The following is a 17,959-nucleotide window of genomic DNA, read 5'->3' on the forward strand; positions in this document are numbered from 1 at the left end:
AGCACCTTGGTGAAGGATTCACATCCTCATCTAAGCACAATCTCACATTGTTCTGAAGAAACAGTTAGTAAAACATACACAAGATTTGCAGGAGATGTGTATAAAATGAAAATAGTTGGTTTTAATGACAGTGTAAGAAACATGAAGACTATACTACCTCTAGACAGGGAATTAGCATAAGTTGTCACTAGATGAAAGAAACACACCAGATACTACAAAAAAAAAAAAAAAACACAACAACTGCAAAGTATCATATCTGAAATTGGTTCTTAATGCACTGAAGAACGAAACAATGCAAAAATACTTTTAGAAGGACAGGTTATGCATGTAGTCAGTAAAAATAAAGAGTATGTGGTGTAGAAGCAATTTAAAGAGACTCAAACACCGGAAAAATATTAACATAGGGAAGAACTTCCAGGTAAAGAAAAACCATTGGCAATACAGAAAACACTGCTTCTATAAACTAAAAAACAGCAAAAGGATAGAAACTACCAAAAAACAACACTTTTTAAATGACAGCTACTGAAAATGTATACAATCAGTACATCAGAACAAAAGATGTACCAACAGAAGTGTAATACAGTGGAGAAATCAGGCAACAGCAAAACAGGAGATAGCATCACTTTAAAAGACAACACTACCAAATGAATCAAGTGGCAAAAGACAAAACCACTGGGGGTATAATGAGGAAGTACATGTTGTGAACCACACCATTTTCTATCTGAAACACAAAACATTTCCATTATTGTAAACGGATAAAATACCACAGTTCTTCAGGAATGGGCATACGGATGCAGCGGGATCAGAAACGTTGCCGTCAGCAAACCACCGGTTTGCAGCACTAATAGAGATGATGAAGGCATCCTCCAGAGCTCACCCTCGTGCCTCCCACACACCCAGTCCTGCAGCCCCATGCCAGGAGACGCAAGTTGTTTGCGGTCCCACAGAAACACCAGCAGCAAACCACTGCCACCAGCAACATAGGTTTAGAAGTGGTGAGAGCACAACCAATGCCATCAGGAATATTTGAAAAAAAAAAAAGCAGTTATTTTTGCTTCAAAAAAAATTTCAACAGAAGGTACCAAAGTATACTGTTAAACTCCCTATTTTTGTCTCCACAAAATACATATGCTCCAGAAAAATCCTTTCAGGTCTTCATAGTACAAGAGCATTAAAACCTGCACAGCTGTTTAGTCCCTGAAAAGGAACAACAGAGTATTAACGCCTTTTGAAGAGAACAGTAAACATCCTCCACACTTCACAGGATCAAGGAGTTAGCTATCACAAGGAAGTTACTGCCCTAAGACCTCAGGAAAAAGATTTAGTCTCATGGGTGAGGCTAAATACCGCCTCAGTGTTACGTGGTGGATTGGTTCTCAGCAATTTAATAACAACAGCCCTCCCCAAAACCAGAGGCACCGACTCCTGTTCCTACACGCCTTACTGTGTATGAATACAGTGAATTTAAGGCTACCTTTAACATTGCTGTGAGCTGTCACACTGCCCAGCAACTTCCTACACCACTACCTCACACCACCCAAATTCTGAGACAAGTCAGAAGCAAAACATCTTTTCAGGCATCTGAAATACAGTAATGAAAGTCTTCGTGTCTTTTTTCTTCTTTACACAACCACTTTCCAATCATAGGCTTCTTCCTCTTAATCCTTTCATGTTGTCATCTATTAAGCAGTTTCACCACCCTAAGTGTAAGCTGTAAAAAATTTACAGTCTCAAATAATGTCTTCACTATAGCCTTGATGTAGAGGTGCCCATGGAGAAGGATAACGCTTGCGATACGTGGTCAGGGAAACAACCAAATTTCAAAAGGAATGATCATAAGAGGGAGAGACTATAACTGAACTACTAAATTTAATTTTGTTTAGTTCTAAATTTCTGTATTTATAAAGTAAGGCTCAGTAAAGCATTTCTTTCAGCATTTCACCTACCCTATTATTTTTCTTATTTCCAACTTTTACATTTTCCTTCAGCACTTCTCTACACCCATTAAAACTCTCTAGACTAAGCTGTCAACCAAAGATGCAGGAGTTCACGTGTGGAATTGTGGCGAAGCATGACTGCTGACTTATAAGCGTCTAAATTGCACTGCAGAAGCAAAATGAGGCAATTTATTAACACTGGTCTCACGCAAAACAAGTAAGGCTGAGATACTGAGATCCCACTTGGCTGATCTTTTAAATTGGAGGAACAAAAGTTTTAATTGAGTTCTCTCAACTGTGTTATGTCTGGTGTGGATTAGTAGTGTGATCTTTGATTAATTGTGTCAATCATATGTGGTCCCTGGCAAGCCGAAGCTGCATGAAACTCTAAATCTCTTCGCAGGGGGCCATTTACAGCAAATAACTACAACTGTCTAAATTCAATTTGTTCCAACTAGTAGCAGAAAATAAGAAATAGTGCCATTGTTTATGCAAAATACGGTTCAAATAATTTCATCGAAATTACTTCTTTGGCAGAAAAATAATTAGTAATTCCCGACCTCAGCTGTTCAAAATAATAGAAAGACTTCATTTAAAAGCACTTAACAGAGAACCCACCACTTATCCTGGTAGTTTTAGGAATTAATTACATTTACCATGAAATTAATGCATCTAATCTCTTGTTTTGATTTGCTGGACTTCAACTTCTAGATACTGCTCTTGTTTTCCCTTTTTCCATTAAAGCATCAACTCCTCGTGTTACTTCACCTATCTCTGTATCTAGAGTGCAGTAGCCCCATTTACCACATCACCAGTGTGGGCTGCACGTATGTTTTGAGGATTTGGGAGCGGGGGGGGGGGGGGGGGGGGGGGGGGGGGCGGAATTTTTGGTTGGTTGGTTTTGGGAGCAGTTTTTCTGAGGTTTTTTTCTGTGTAGTGGTATTGGTTTTGGTCTACATCTGTTACCATCCCAACACGCTCCTGAGTGTGAGCTATCCAGACAGGAGTCTCATTCTGCAAGTACACCCTGCACTCCTGTCTAACATTTTTTTTATATTCCACCTCTAAAGCTTCCTTCCAACCCAAAGCATTCCATGATTCTATGATCAGTTCATTTAAAAAAAAAAAAACCAAAAAAAAAAACACCCACATGTTTAGCCATATCATGTAATACTGCATCATTCTTTTTTTTTATGAAAGATCACTCACTGAATATTTCTTTCAATGATTTTTTTTTACACTTCATTAGGTACCCCTCTTAAGTAGGTCAGAGATCAAAATCAGAAGACGACTGCCTGTCATCCACAGGGTCAGTATAAAACTGTCCACGTGAAAAAGTTGTGTTAACTATTGAACTGGTTACCCTCAGTTTTCGCTCATGAAGTCCTATGAATGAATAGTGACTAGGATTAGGTTAGTTCAGTTTGTTGTGTAACGAATTCCAGTTTGATTTTTCAATCAGGATTTATACGGACTATAAGAGAATGTTAAAAGGAAAACATCTGAAATTAAGAGACCTGCTAGCTACAGGTTATTAGATAAGTAATCTTATAGACCTGTTCCTTATTACATGTTATCAGATGAAAAGATGCTCTTCTCACATCTTGTAAACATGCTGGTCTATCAAAACTAGAAGCTGTCACTAAAACAGTGTCAACTAACTGCAGAAGGAAGGAATTCTAGCACAGCTGTCTCAACACAGGACAGACACAAACAGCTAGACCAAAAACTGTTATTAAAACAAGAAGCTAGGGTACCGAGAGATCAATCTCAAACCATTCAGTAATTCTGGAATTTAAGAATTGCCTTGAAAAATCACATTTCCAGAAATAACTGTTGTTCTTGGAGAGGATTTTCTCCTTTTGGAACAAAATCACAAGCGTCTTTTGCATGATTTTTAACAGCTTTCAAGTATCAATACTGTCTCTTTTCAACTAACATATAAAATATGCATCCTCTTATAAACACAAGTGACAGCAGCCCGTAATTTGAACACTAAAGGGAACATTTCCCCCAGGTTTCCACAATCCTTTGTAGTGAAGTAAAGATATTGTTCAGGCTTTTTCTTCTACTGACATCGCAACAGGAACAGAGCCCTCCCCAAAGGAGACGGAAGACATCATCATCCCAGATGAGCCAAAGAATAGACTGAAGCAAGGGGACCATGCAGATGAGCAGGATCCCAGCTAGTGATACAATTATCTTCTGATGCCTGTCAGTTATCCTCTGGAAAATAACATTCATTATTTTTGAATTGCTGAAGCAAAGGCTTCAGAACAACAGCTAAACCCCAACCCTGCTTAAAATAAAATCCATGGACCTGAGATGAAAGGCTCCAGAACGCCCTTGTTCACTGGCACTTTTCCAGCACTAAGCATTCACGTCTCACACACACTCAGAAACCCTGACCTGATCCCTATGGAAAGAAACTATAAAGAAAAGCACTAATTATATGCATTTTGCCAATGGTAAATCCAGATTGCTTTTTGACGAGAGAACAAAGTCAATCTACATTCATCAGGGTAACTTTTCAAGTAGTACTTGGTAATGGTAAATGGTGTATTTTTACATCAGTACATACATTTTATTACACTTTGCAGCAACTGCATCCACAAACAAGCACAGGAAAATATTGGGTGATAGTCCATGTGTGATAGCTTCGACTGCAGTGGGTGCCCCATGATGCTACCCTTCCTTAGCCAGGAAGATTAACTAACATCCGCTGCCTGCTCAACAATTTCTGTTCCGATACAACTGATGCTACAACTCTAACGGCCAAAGTGAAAAGTTTTAGAGAAAGGCCGTGGCATTCACATCAGTGGAGCTGTTCTTCGTTTATGTAGCTTCTTTGATTCCCACTTTGGTAAGGGAAAGGGCGATATAAATGTGTCTGTTACTGAGAGTCCAGTTGTTCTCTGTCTAAATTTGTCGTCTGCTCCATTTTCAAGGAAAGGAAAGAAACACATTGTCACATACTCAGAGAGGACCAACCTCACACTTTCCATTCCCTGAAATAAATGCTGCCGTTATCAGACAGTACCAAATACAAACAATTACTGCATAGCACAGAAATCAGAAAAGGGACTTCACAAGTGAACGCACTTTCCCTTTGAGGTGGGAATTGGGAAAAGATAGAAACTCCTACTCTGCAGTGTACAGAAAACACCATTTAACATTTTGGAGCACAACTCACACATGAGATGACAACGTGCTCCGGGCACCACAGGGCAGAACTGGGTCCTAAGCATTTCAAATACCACCAGCGATCAGGCAACATACCTTTTTTAAAGCTTACACTGATATTGCATGTAACTAGTTTTCAGCTAATTAAACTTAACTAAGGCTTACATAATATTATCAAAAGGAAAAAGTGTTTTGTTCCAAAGTAATAGAACCGAAACACAAACTCCCAACTTCATTCATTGCCAGTGTGAAGAACAACGGACTTAGTAACAGAAACTTCTCCCATTAAAAACTGTTTTGCGCTAGTAGGCTTAACTGGCAGATGGCAAATTCCAAAGATTGAAGGTATTTCGTCAGAAAAGGATACCAGCAAGTTGTTACATGAGTTCATTGTCCCCTCCCATGTAAGCAAATATACTCATATTCTTCCTTTCATAGAATCATAGGTTGGAAATGACCTCTAAGATCATCAAGTCCAGCCAACCAGCCAACACCACCATGCCTGCTAAACCATATCCCGAAGTGCCACATCTACACAGTTTTTGAACACCCCCAGCAATGGTGACTCCACCACTTCCCTGGGCAGCCTGTTCCAATGCCTGACCACTCTTTCAGGAAATAAATTCTTCTTAATATCCAATCTAAACCTCCCCTGATGCAACTTGAGGCCATTGATTCTTGTCCTATCACTAGCTACTTGGGAGAAGAGACCAACACCTGCCTCACTACAACCTCCTTTGAGGTAGTTGTAGAGAGAGTGATAAGGTCCCCCCTCAGCCTCCTCTTCTACAGACTAAACAGCCCCAGCTCCCTCAGCTGCTCCTCATAAGACTTGTTCTCTAGACCCCCCACCAGCCTCGTTGCCCTTCTCTGGACACACTCCAGCACCTCAATGTCCTTCTTGTAGTGAGAGGCCCAAAAGCGAACACAGTACTCCAGGTGCAGCCTCACCAGTGCCGAGTACAGGGGCAAGATCACCTCCCTACTCCTGCTGGCCACACTATTCCTGATACAAGCCAGGGTGCCAGGTTCTTGGCCACCTGAGCACACTGCTGGCTCAAGTTCAGCCGGCTGTCCACCAACACCCCAAGATCTTGGGAAGCCCCAAGCCCAAGCTGGTAGCTTTCCAGCCACTCCTCCCCAAGCCTGTAGCATTGCACGGGGTTGTTGTGACCAAGGGCAGGACCCAGCACTTGGCCTTGCTGAAACTCATACAGTTGGCCTCGGCCCATCAATCCAGCCTGTCCAGATCCCTCTGCAGAGCCTTCCTACCCTCAAGCAGATCGACCCTCCCGCCCAGCTTGGTGTCATCTGCAAACTTACTGAGGGAGAACTCAATCCCCTCACCCAGATCATTGATAAAGGTGTTAAACAAGACCAGACCCAAAACTGAGTCCTGGGGGACACCACTCATGACTGGCTGCCAGCTGGATTTAACTCAATTCACCACCACTCTCTGCATCCAGCCATTCAGCCAGTTCTTTATCCAAAGCACGGGCATCTCCAGGAGGATGCTGTGGGGAACAGCAAAGGCCTTACTGAAGTCCAGGTAGACAACATCCACAGCCTTTCCCTCATCCACTAGGTGGGTCACCTGGTCATAGAAGGAGATCAGTTTGGTCAAGCAGGACCTGCCTTTCATAAACCCGTGCTGGCTCGGCCTGATCCCCTAGTTGTCCTGCACATGCCTGGTGAGCGCACTCAGAATGAATCGCTCCATAATCTTCCCTGGCACTGAGGTCAGGCTGACAGGCCTGTAGTTCCTGGCATCCTCCTTCCAGCCCTTCTTGTAGATGGGTGTTACACTGGCGATCCTCCAGTCATCTGGGACCTCTCCTGTTAGCCAGGATTGATCATAGATGATGGAGAGTGGCTTGGTCAGTTCCTCCACCAGTTCCCTCAGCACTCTTGGGTGGATCCCATCTGGCCCCATGGACTTGTGAGTGTCCAGGTGGCACAGCAGGTCGTTAACTGCTTCCTCCTGGATTATGGGAGGTTTATTCTGCTCTTCTTCCCTACCTTCCAGCTCTGGGGGCTGAGTACCCTGGGGATAATCAGTCTGACTATTAAAGACTGAAGCAAAGGCAGCATTAAGTACCTCAGCCTTCTCCTCATCCTTGTTAGCAATACTCCCCCTCGCATTCAATAACGCATGGGGATTCTCCTTGGCCCTCTTTTCGTTGTAGATGTATTTGCAAAAAGATTTTTTGTTGTCCCTTACAACAGTGGCCAGCCTGAGTTCTAGCTGGGCTTTTGCCTTTCTAATTTCCTCTCTGCACAACCTAACGAGACCCCTGTACTCCTCTTGAGTTGCCTGCTCTTTCTTACAGAAGTGGTAGGCTCTCCTTTTTTTCCCCCCAAGTCCCAGCAAGAGCTCCCTGTTCAGCCAGGCTGATGATCTTCCCTGCCGGTTCATCTTGCGGCACGTGGGGACAGCCTGCTCCTGTGCCTTTAAGATTTCCTCCTTGAACAATGTTCAGCCTGCCTGGACCCCTTTGCCCTTCAGCAGTCTCTCCCAAGGAACCCTCTCAACCAGCGTCCTGAACAGGCCAAAGTTTGCCCTCTGAAAGTCCATGGTGGTGGTTTTGCTTATCCCCTCTTAACTTCACCTTGAACCAAGAACTCCATTTCACGGTTGCTAAGCCCAAGACGGCCTCTGACCACCACATCTTCCACCAGTCCTTCTCTGTTTGTAAACAGCAGGTCTAGGGAGGCACCTCTCCTGGTAGGCTCACTTACCAGCTGCATCAGGAAGTTATCTTCCACACACTCCAGGAACCTCCTAGACTGTTTCCTCTCTGCTGTGTTGTATTTCCAGCAGATGTCCGGTAAGTTAAAGTCCCCCACGAGAACAAGGGCTAGCGATTGAGAGACTTCTGCCAGCCTCCTGTAGAATACTTCATCTATCTCTTCATCCTGGTTGGGTTGTCTATAACAGAATGTCTGCCTTGTTGGCTTTCCCCCTCATCTTTACCCATAAGCATTTGACCTTGTCATCACAATCGTTGAGCTCTATACAATCAAAGCAGTCCCTAATGTACAGTGCCACCCCACCGCCTCTCTTTCCTCGCCTGTCCCTTCTGAAGAGCTTATAGCCATCCATCGCCGAACTCCAGTCATGAGAGTCAACCTACCACATTTCTGTGATGGCGACCAAGTCACAGCTGTCCTGCTGTACAATGGCTTCCAGCTCCTCCTGTTGATTGCCCGTGCTACGTGCATTGGTGTAGATGCACTTGAGCCAGGCTGTCACTCTCATCCCCCTTTTGGACAGGTCCTTTGAATTTTTCATTCATTTCCAAATGCTAATAAGTAACAAAAAGAAATAATCATTCTCTAACAGGCAGGTGAGCCAATTTTTCTGATAGTTAAATTCAAGTGTCATAATTTTTATTAGCAAAAAAATCCTTCTTCACATTAAATGAAAAAGGAACTCAGCTACTCCAAGTATGCAGTTGTTTTGAGGGCTTGTTTGGTTTTCTTTTTTTTTCTGCTTTCTTTTAATCTACTGACTACCTGAAGTGCTATCTGTTAAGGACAAAAGGGAAAAAAATTCCCTCAACGTTCATATTTTGTAGAATGTAATGAAGCCTTAAACTGGTGTTGCACATGCATAAAAAAAGGACTCCAAGATGAATACAACAATTGGTAATTGGTCATGAGGATTCACAAAAAACAAGCACTGTGAGAAAAGCTACAGCCTGGGTAAAGCTTTGCCAGCTGCTCTGTGTTTATCTACAGAATATCATTACACAAGCAAGACAGACAGGTGAACAGGTTGTTAACACCACAAAATGCTAGCACCACCTTAAGCAAAAAAAGAAATAAATTAGTGAGATAGTGATTTATTAGACAAAAAAAAAAAAATCACACGGATGAGTTTTTTGCAATACTAGCACACTCTCCCCAAACACATTTAAGTGCTTTGTTTCCCATAGAGAACAGTATAATACCAACTCCCCAAAAAGGAAAATCAGATAGTGGTTACACTGAACTAGAGTAGCAAATATTTGAGACTGCCACGCAGTCAGTTTTCACTCATGATGGATTAAGTCATCATACAGTGTTTCTATTTTTAAGTGTTCATAATACTAATGTAGAAAACCATGTGCTCAAATCCATATTTTCTGGGGGAAGTACATAGCATATGCTGAACGCATTATTTAATCTTTTGGACATGCACTCTGCTGAGCAGGAGTGGCCTGCAGCTGAACCCTGAACCACAGCTTAGATTTCCAGAGAAGAAGATAGACTTCAGGAAGAGAAAGGGCTTTTGCTGTGGAGAAGCCAACATGCTAAGCAGGCATGCGAACCAATGGAGCAGGCACTTCTTCCAAGTGCAAAGAGGGTAACCTGCAATGCCACCTCCTCCTCCAGCCTATGGCAGGCTATTTTTAATTATGAAGAAATTAATCTTCCCCAAACTGAGTCTGTTTTGCCCATGACAGTAGTTGGCAAGTGATCTCCCTGTCTTTACCTTGACCCATGAGCCTTTTCATCCTATTTTCTCCCCTTGCCTTATCGAGAAGGGGAGTGAGAGTGCAGATGGGTGGGCACCCAGCAGCCAGCCAAGGACTGCCAAGGCCCACTGGACTTCTAAAACACTTACCAAAAGCTTCCCCCTACAGCTAATCTCCCAGAATTTGACCTTAAGATTTCATTCTCAGCTGCTGCAAGAACACCAAGTTTAAAGGACAAATATTTACTTAGAAACAGCAAATTCAGCTGGTCAGGATACCTACTGAAATGGACAAATCACTCTTTAAATGCTTTTACACAGTGTGCTTCAGATTCGTCGAGATTTTTGCATTTGAACTCAAACATTACACTAAGTATCTTTTCATACAAAATAGATTCTGCAGTGCTTTTAGTGATTTGTTACCTCTCAAGAGCAAAACAGCCGATGTAGCTCCCTGGGCTTGTTGACTGATTACTTTCAAGTCCACATCTACAGCCACCCCCTAACACAGAGGAATGGTGTGGCATTTGGAAGCGGTACACAACTGGTTTTACTTCGATAATGCAAACCTTCCATCTTACTACATTCCATGTCTTCACAACTTTCTGCATTAGAGGACTTTTTAACCCAGTATTGTTATAACATGTTTAGAAACATCCATAAAACATTTACAACGATCCCTAAAGATTGAGGCAAACAATGACCTCTTCTTGGACATGCCCTCAATGTTAATGTCTTCCTAACTACTAGTTTGTTATACTCTTTCTTGCTTTCAGAATTAGACTTCTGTTCTAAAAAAAACCAAAAAAAACCAAAAAACAAACAAAAACCTCAAAACCCACTGTGTGCAGTTGAAGGATTGCTTTGCATCCTCTCTTCAGCTCCACCTTGTTTTAGCATGCACATATCCTAATAGCTTTTTTTTTTTCTTCCCAGGTCTGTAGTTTGTTGCGCTCATATTTAACAGACCTGGTAGAAAGCCAGTTTTGCCTTGCTGTTCAGTACCAACCTGTTCTGAACAATCCGCCACATACAGCATTTCAGTTCTGGATCATGAAATAAATGTCTCAGTTAATCAGGGCACAGTCAGAACTCTAACAAGAGGGAAGCCTGACCCAGCAACGAGTTCAAGCCTGCTCATGATAACAGAGTTACTCCACAGTCTCTCTCAGGCAGTAACAGACATAGCACATTCCTTAGGTTTCTTCATATTGAAAGCACATCTTTATTTTCCTTTGCCTCAGCAAACTTGCTTATGAGTCTGAGGTATTCCATATTGTATTTTAATAAAAGCACAATCGTCTGTGTAAAGTTGCTCACACAACCTCATTTGCCTTGTAGGAGGCTTTCAATAAGCTCAGACTGAACACCTTGCCAGATGTTCAGGATTAAACTACCATGGCAGCATATCACTAGCACAATCAATCATTGCAACAAAAAGATTTCATCAGAACTTCATTCTGAAACGCATCTGTTTAAGCCCAATGATTAAAGAAACCGCTTTTACGGCCCTCAGCACAGAAACTCTTCCCAGCTTCTCCCTTCTGACAATAACTTCAAATGAATGTCTGTGTAAGTAAATCTTTTGATCTTATTTCCACTATTTCAGCTAAATCATATAAGCAAGTAGCTTTCTGAGCACCATCATCAGCCAGACTAGGTATCCTATTCTATTTTCCAGACACTAGCAAGCTTCAGTTGATGTTTGTCCTATGCTCACCACAATCTGTGGAGATTCATCCCTGTGTAGTAACAAACACACCCAAGAGATAGCATTTAACACCAATTCTCTCTGCAGAAAGTCCCCACTTCTTTTTAGGTAGGAACCTAGCTAACGTTTTAGGGAACTTTAAGGATCTTCATTGCTTTTCAGTACTTGATACTGAGATTAGTATCCTTTCTCCAAGTGTGCCTGAACACAAATAGTGGCTTTGAAAATTACCAGAAAACGGGCAAGAAGAGAGAGGGGAGAAAGGCACCAGACAGACTAACAGCAAGCTCACAAAGGACTTTAAAGACTTTTAAAACAGTCCATCAACAAAAAAATATACTCAAATAAACAAAAAAGCGCATGTATTTGCTGGAAGACAATAAACTAACTGGATTACAGTGCATGGGAGAAGGCTCACCCTGCTCCCGTTCCCTACTGACTTGAATCTTTTTGCTCAATTAGACATTTCTGGGTCTTTTCAGACAATATCCTCAAGGTCTGTCCTTGGTCTCCTGGTCACGCAGAAAATATCTCCTGGGAAACAAATGGGTCTGCACAGGTATTCCTGTTTTCTGTGCTAGCTCAGCACACAGTTTTCGTTTGTCCATTTCGCCTCATCAGCATGCATGTTGAATAAGCTGTATCAGTCTTCAGCTACTCCCCCCACCTCCGAACTGGTTCCTTTTAAATCAAGACGCAATGCACAAAACCTAAAAAGAAGTTAAGCACAAATATAAATGCTTTTCTGGTATATATTTTCCTAAGATGGACGGTTCTATCTTCATTTATTTAGACGGAAAATTAAAAAACACCACCACAAAAAACCACACACCACCCTCTAGTCACTACGTATCAGTGATTCATACAAGGATTTTAAAAATCATGTTGTCTCTTACAGCAAGATCAAGTCTCTCAGACCTGTTTGCGGCCTGTTTGGGTAAATGCAAAAACCTGACACAATTATGGTACTACCTATTTAATGAAGAGATGCTTCTTTTCCCACGTTCCCAAAAACAGCTTTTAGAAAAGCTATAATACATACTGTCTGTTGCCTATTAGTCTTTACTGATCCGCAGTATGACTTTCATATTATAACTCTACATGTTCAGGTTCTCTCCAAATTCATTCTGCAAACCTCTGGTTGCCGAGTATTTTCTCTGGTATGCTAAATGACAAAAGAGGCAAAGGCATTAATTGCAGAACTGCTGTTAAGAGCAAGGAAATGCATTACTAGTGATGCTTATTGTAATATTTACAATGCTTTGGGAAGAATATGATTCAAACTAGTTTTCCTTTGTTATATTTGATAATAGCATCAAAAAACAACACTACATTGGAGACACCAAAAAAAAAAAGAAACCAATCTGATCTTTGAGAAATGAAGCATGCTTAAGTAATGCAAAAATATTGACTCATACATGGTACATTCGCCACAGCTGAACCTCCTTCTCTACCACCACTGCTCTACACAGGCTCTACACCCTAGTCAGACTCCAGAAACGGACACTAATTAGCAACCATATCAAAAAATCAGAGGCAGACTCATGACTTTTTTTCATATGTAATGGGGTAAAGAATTCCAGTGCTTCCAAAGCCTTAGGGAAGAACACCTACTGGAATAGCTATAGCTTGCATTTCAATAGCATAACAGGTTAAAAAGGTCAACTGGTTTTACTCCGAATACTGCATTTGACAGAAGGTTCAGCATACATGCAGTCCTGGATCAAAGCTATTCATTGCTTTTCAACTGAAAAACAGTGAACATTTTTCTCTGAAGAAAATAATCAACACAAAAGCAAAATGTAAAAAAACATTTTCTGACATTTCTGAAATCAAAGTTCTTAATTGTTCCCAGTAATTTAAAGACTACACTGAAAATAAATAGTAATGGTGTATCCAGCCTGACTTTCACCGCTGTCCTGCCTACGGTCACATGATCACATTATTTGCCTAAAACATGGGAATTTGCTCCCAAAATCGGCAAAAATAACAGTTGTCATCTCCCACCCCTCATTCCCGCTCCAGCCTTTCTGTTTTGTGTAGCAAATACAAAGCGGAGGTCAGAACTTGGAAGTACTTTCCCACTGTGGTCTTTGCTTGAACCAGACAAGTTCCCCTCCAGCCCAATCAATACTTTGCTGTACCAGTCTCAGGTTCAAAGATGAGAGCTGCAGAAAGACCCCTCTAGATTTGCCATGAGCACGGCGGTACAATCTCCTTCTGAAGGCAAGACATCTGTTCAACCCCACTGAACTAAAAATCGCTTTTTTGTCCTTACTTGCTACCTACCTGCCTTGCATGCGAACTTAGCTCCAGTACCTGTAAGCCTTTTCAATTTTGCTCCCTCCAGCTGCAGTCACTGTTGCACCAGACCCCAAGCCACAGCTCTGCTTTAATTGTCAATACCCAGAATGTACGAAACGGGCAAGCCTGCAGACTGCAAACGCCTGCAGAACTTCATGGACTACCAATGGCGAGCTAAAAAACCTCCAGGCACTACTGAACATAAAAAACCTGCTTTTCATATATATGGCCCAAGCAACTGCAGAAAAATACTTAAAGAACCACCATATTGCACTTCTTTGGTGATCCGCAAACACACTCAACGATTTAACTGAAAAGTCTTACAGTATAGCATTTTAGGTTACTCCTCCACGCAGTTACCTTATCTAGTCAGGCAACAGTTTCCTGATGTACTGAATATTTTATAACTTCTAAAGCTACATTGCTTTTCTTTATCAATATATAGATGAAATAAAGAATTCCCTTTCAAGGAAAATGTTTTGGAGACTCATAGTGATTTTTTACACTGCAGATATACATGGCAATATAACATAACTCAGATTTTTTGTACCTGCTATTTGTTTTTTTCCTTAATAAAATTTTTTGTATTATTTGTAATTATTAATTATATACATAGAAAATCATCACAAGTTAAATTAGAATACATCCAATTAAAGGCTTTGTTCAGGAAGACACATTAACTTCAGAGAACGATGTTATTGAATACCAAAATTGTGCTGTGAACATGCACATCATTCAAAAACATGACTAACATTCATAATTATAGTATGTGTTAAGAAACAATTTTTATTCATTTATTTTGTTTATTTATTTGAGAGAAAAAGTCCAGAATTTATCAACTGGAGATGACGGGCAGAAGAATAAAGCCTGGAACAGATTAAGCTTGGGGATATGCATATGTTTTGGAGAGGTATCAAAGATTATTTATATTCAGCAAAACACAATTATGTTTTTGAAATGGACTGAAAGCACAGCAATGTAAATCAAGCTGGCACTATACTTCTGCTCTCCAAGCAGCTACTGCTTGACTGTTCATGTTACTACCTACAACAGCCTAAGGACTGGTCAAGTCCCAGTACAACCTCAGACAAAGGACTAAGGCATTAACTACAGAGGTGTGCGTAATTGCAGTAAGATGGTAAAAGTACAGACCATTACAGCATGACGACTCATTTCAGGGATATGCATTTATATGTTTATTCCCTATACAGCAAAATAATTTGTTTAAAAAAATTTTGGCAAAAATTAATCTCCAGGACATACACGAATGCAGAGTGTTTCAGAAAGACCAGTTTGAGACAGGCAGTTTCTGCATTTAAATTACACAAAATCCACATGTGAAATATATTAGTCATTGTTTAACATGTCACTGAATGCTTAAGTACTGCAACACGGAAAGCAATAAAAATCTGAAGTACAGGACACAAAAAAGCACAAACAAAAGCACCCAGGCTAAGCCAGAAGATAAACCCAGTCCCAGTGTTAAGAACAGGACAAATATAGGAAAGACAAAACTGAAAAGATGGATTTAAGTCCAGCACAAACCTCACCTCTTTGAAGAGCATCTTCAAGTTCCATAGTAAACCCAGCCCTTCTCCTCACAGGTAACTTCTGAGCATCAAATCCCAAAGCTAACTTGTAAAGCTATGACGAATGCAGCCTTCCTAACAAGATAAACCCTAGAGTAAATGAGGCAGCTTGAATTATGAAAACTACATTAACAGCTCTTGTGTGTATATATACCTATCTTTGTAAAAGACAATTTCAAGAAAGCTATGCAAGTTATTTTATTCCATAAAGGAAAAACTACATTACCTATGAAGTGAGACTTGCCAAATTACCAGAAGAGCCACTACAAACATCTTCATTTCCCACAAAATTATTTCATTAGGCAAAACACGAAAAACCAGGAGACTGCTTGAGTTCCTAATGATTATATACGTTTCTTACCACAAAGCTGTTAGCACTTGTGAAGAGCAGACATGTACATAAAGAGCGTGTCTTATATACCCCAAATTTCCACCAAGAAGGCTAATGAGGCTGTGGTCTGCCACCCCACCACTATCAGGGTGCCACTGGTTCCCCCCACGTGGCACATGTGGCTCCGCATAACTGCCCCAGCTGGACCCGCACTCAGCCCGGTATTCCTCGTGGCCCAACAAAGCCTTGTTACTCCCAACGCAGAAAAAGTTGGAGAACTTTCTCTTAGAAACTTAATTCCTCTTTGGACATATTGTTACATAAAAACTTGTTGTCTAGCACTTAGAGCAAGATACACTGCATGAAAAAATTTTAAAAAGAAAATCAAAATGTAAACTTTTTTTTTTCCTTCATTCTGCCCAGGCCAACAATGACTCAACATTCCTCCTCATTATCATCCCCTGCAACAGATGGCAACGCTCTCCAGCAGAACACTGTTACGCACTTCGGCAATGAATTGTAGCAGAAGACAACATGACTTCTTTGCTTCAGTCTTCAGTGCTAAGACTGGCCCTCAGGAATCCCAGGCCCCGGAGGTAAGAGAGGAAGCCTACAAAGAGGACGACTTTCCCTTGGTCGAGGAGGACTGTGTGAGGGATCGCTTAAGTGATCTGGATGTCCACAAATCCATGGGCCCCGATGGAATGTACCCACGAGTGCTGAGGGAGCTGGCGGATGTCATTGCTGAGCCACTCTCCATCATCTTTGAGAGGTCCTGGAGGACAGGAGAGGTGCCCGAGGACTGGAGAAAGGCCAATGTCACTCCAATCTTCAAAAAGGGCAAGAAGGAGGACCCAGGGAACTACAGGCCAGTCAGCCTCACTTCCATCCCAGGAAAGGTGATGGAGCAGCTTATCCTGGAGGCCATCAACAAGCAAGTGGAAGAAAAGAAGGTTATCAGGAGTAGTCAGCATGGATTCACCAAAGGGAAATCATGCATGACCAATCTGATAGCTTTCTATGATGACATGACTGGCTGGGTAGACGAAGGGAGAGCCGTGGATGTTGTCTACCTAGACTTCAGCAAGGCTTTCGACACGGTCTCCCATCACATCCTCCTAGGGAAGCTGAGGAAGTGTGGGCTGGATGAGTGGTCGGTGAAGTGGATAGAGAACTGGCTGAATGGCAGAACTCAGAGGGTTGTCATCAGTGGAGCTGAGTCTAGTTGGAGGCTGGTGACAAGTGGTGTCCCCCAGGGGTCAGTACTGGGCCCAGTCTTGTTTAACTTCTTCATCAACGACCTGGATGAAGAGTTAGAATGTACCCTCAGCAAGTTTGCTGATGACACCAAACTGGGAGGTGTGGTAGACACACCAGAAGGCTGTGCTGCCATTCAGCGTGACCTGGATAGGCTGGAAAGCTGGGCAGAGAGGAACCTGATGAGGTTCAACAAGGGCAAGTGCAGGGTCCTGCACCTGGGGAGGAACAACCTCATGTACCAGTACAGGCTTGGGGTGGACCTGCTGGAGAGCAGCTCTGTGGAGAGGGACCTGGGTGTCCTGGTGGACGACAAGTTAACCATGAGCCAGCAGTGTGCCCTGGCTGCCAAGAAAGCCAATGGGATCCTGGGGTGCATCAAGAAGAGTGTGGCCAGCAGGACAAGGGAGGTTCTCCTTCCCCTCTACACTGCCCTGGTGAGGCCTCATCTGGAGTACTGTGTCCAGTTCTGGGCTCCCCAGCTCAAGAAAGATGAAGAGCTACTGGAGAGAGTCCAGCGGAGGGCTACAAGGATGGTGAGGGGACTGGAGCATCTCCCCTACGAGGAGAGGTTGAGGGAACTGGGCTTGTTCTGCCTGAAGAAGAGAAGTCTGCGAGGGGACCTAATAAATGCCTACAAATATCTGAAGGGTGGGTGTCAGGAGGATGGGGCCAAGCTCTTTTCAGTGGTGCCCAGTGACAGGACAAGGGGCAATGGGCACAAACTGAGGCACAGGAAGTTCCATCTGAACATGAGGAAGAACTTGTTCCCTCTGAGGGTGACGGAGCACTGGAACAGGCTGCCCAGGGAGGTTGTGGAGTCTCCTTCTCTGGAGATATTCAAGACCCGCCTGGACAACGTTCTGTGCAGCCTGCTGTAGGTGACCCTGCTTCGGCAGGGGGGTTGGACTAGATGACCCACAGAGGTCCCTTCCAACCCCTACTATTCTGTGATTCTGTGACTTTCATACATCTCATTTCACATGCTGAGGAGTTTATTCTGACTTGCAATGGGTGATGCTACAATAAATCCTTGTCTTAGTGTACCTTACCACACACACCACTCAATGCAGGAGACTGCAATTTGGAAAAAGACACTGCCTTTACCAAACCAACTCGATCATGTCAGCTTCCAAAAAAACCACTGGAGCCAGAATGCAGTTGTCATGAAAAGTTACTGCTTAACAG

General features: G+C 42.4%; 1 protein-coding gene across 3 annotated transcripts in view; it reads right to left on the reverse strand.

Moving 5' to 3' along the window:
* ZFYVE28 (zinc finger FYVE-type containing 28) overlaps window positions 1-17,959 on the reverse strand; it is a 177,302-nt gene that overhangs the window by 93,593 nt on the left and 65,750 nt on the right. The window lies entirely within an intron of this gene.

Source organism: Opisthocomus hoazin, chromosome 5 (genome assembly GCF_030867145.1).
Source record: "Opisthocomus hoazin isolate bOpiHoa1 chromosome 5, bOpiHoa1.hap1, whole genome shotgun sequence".
NCBI lineage: Eukaryota > Metazoa > Chordata > Aves > Opisthocomiformes > Opisthocomidae > Opisthocomus > Opisthocomus hoazin.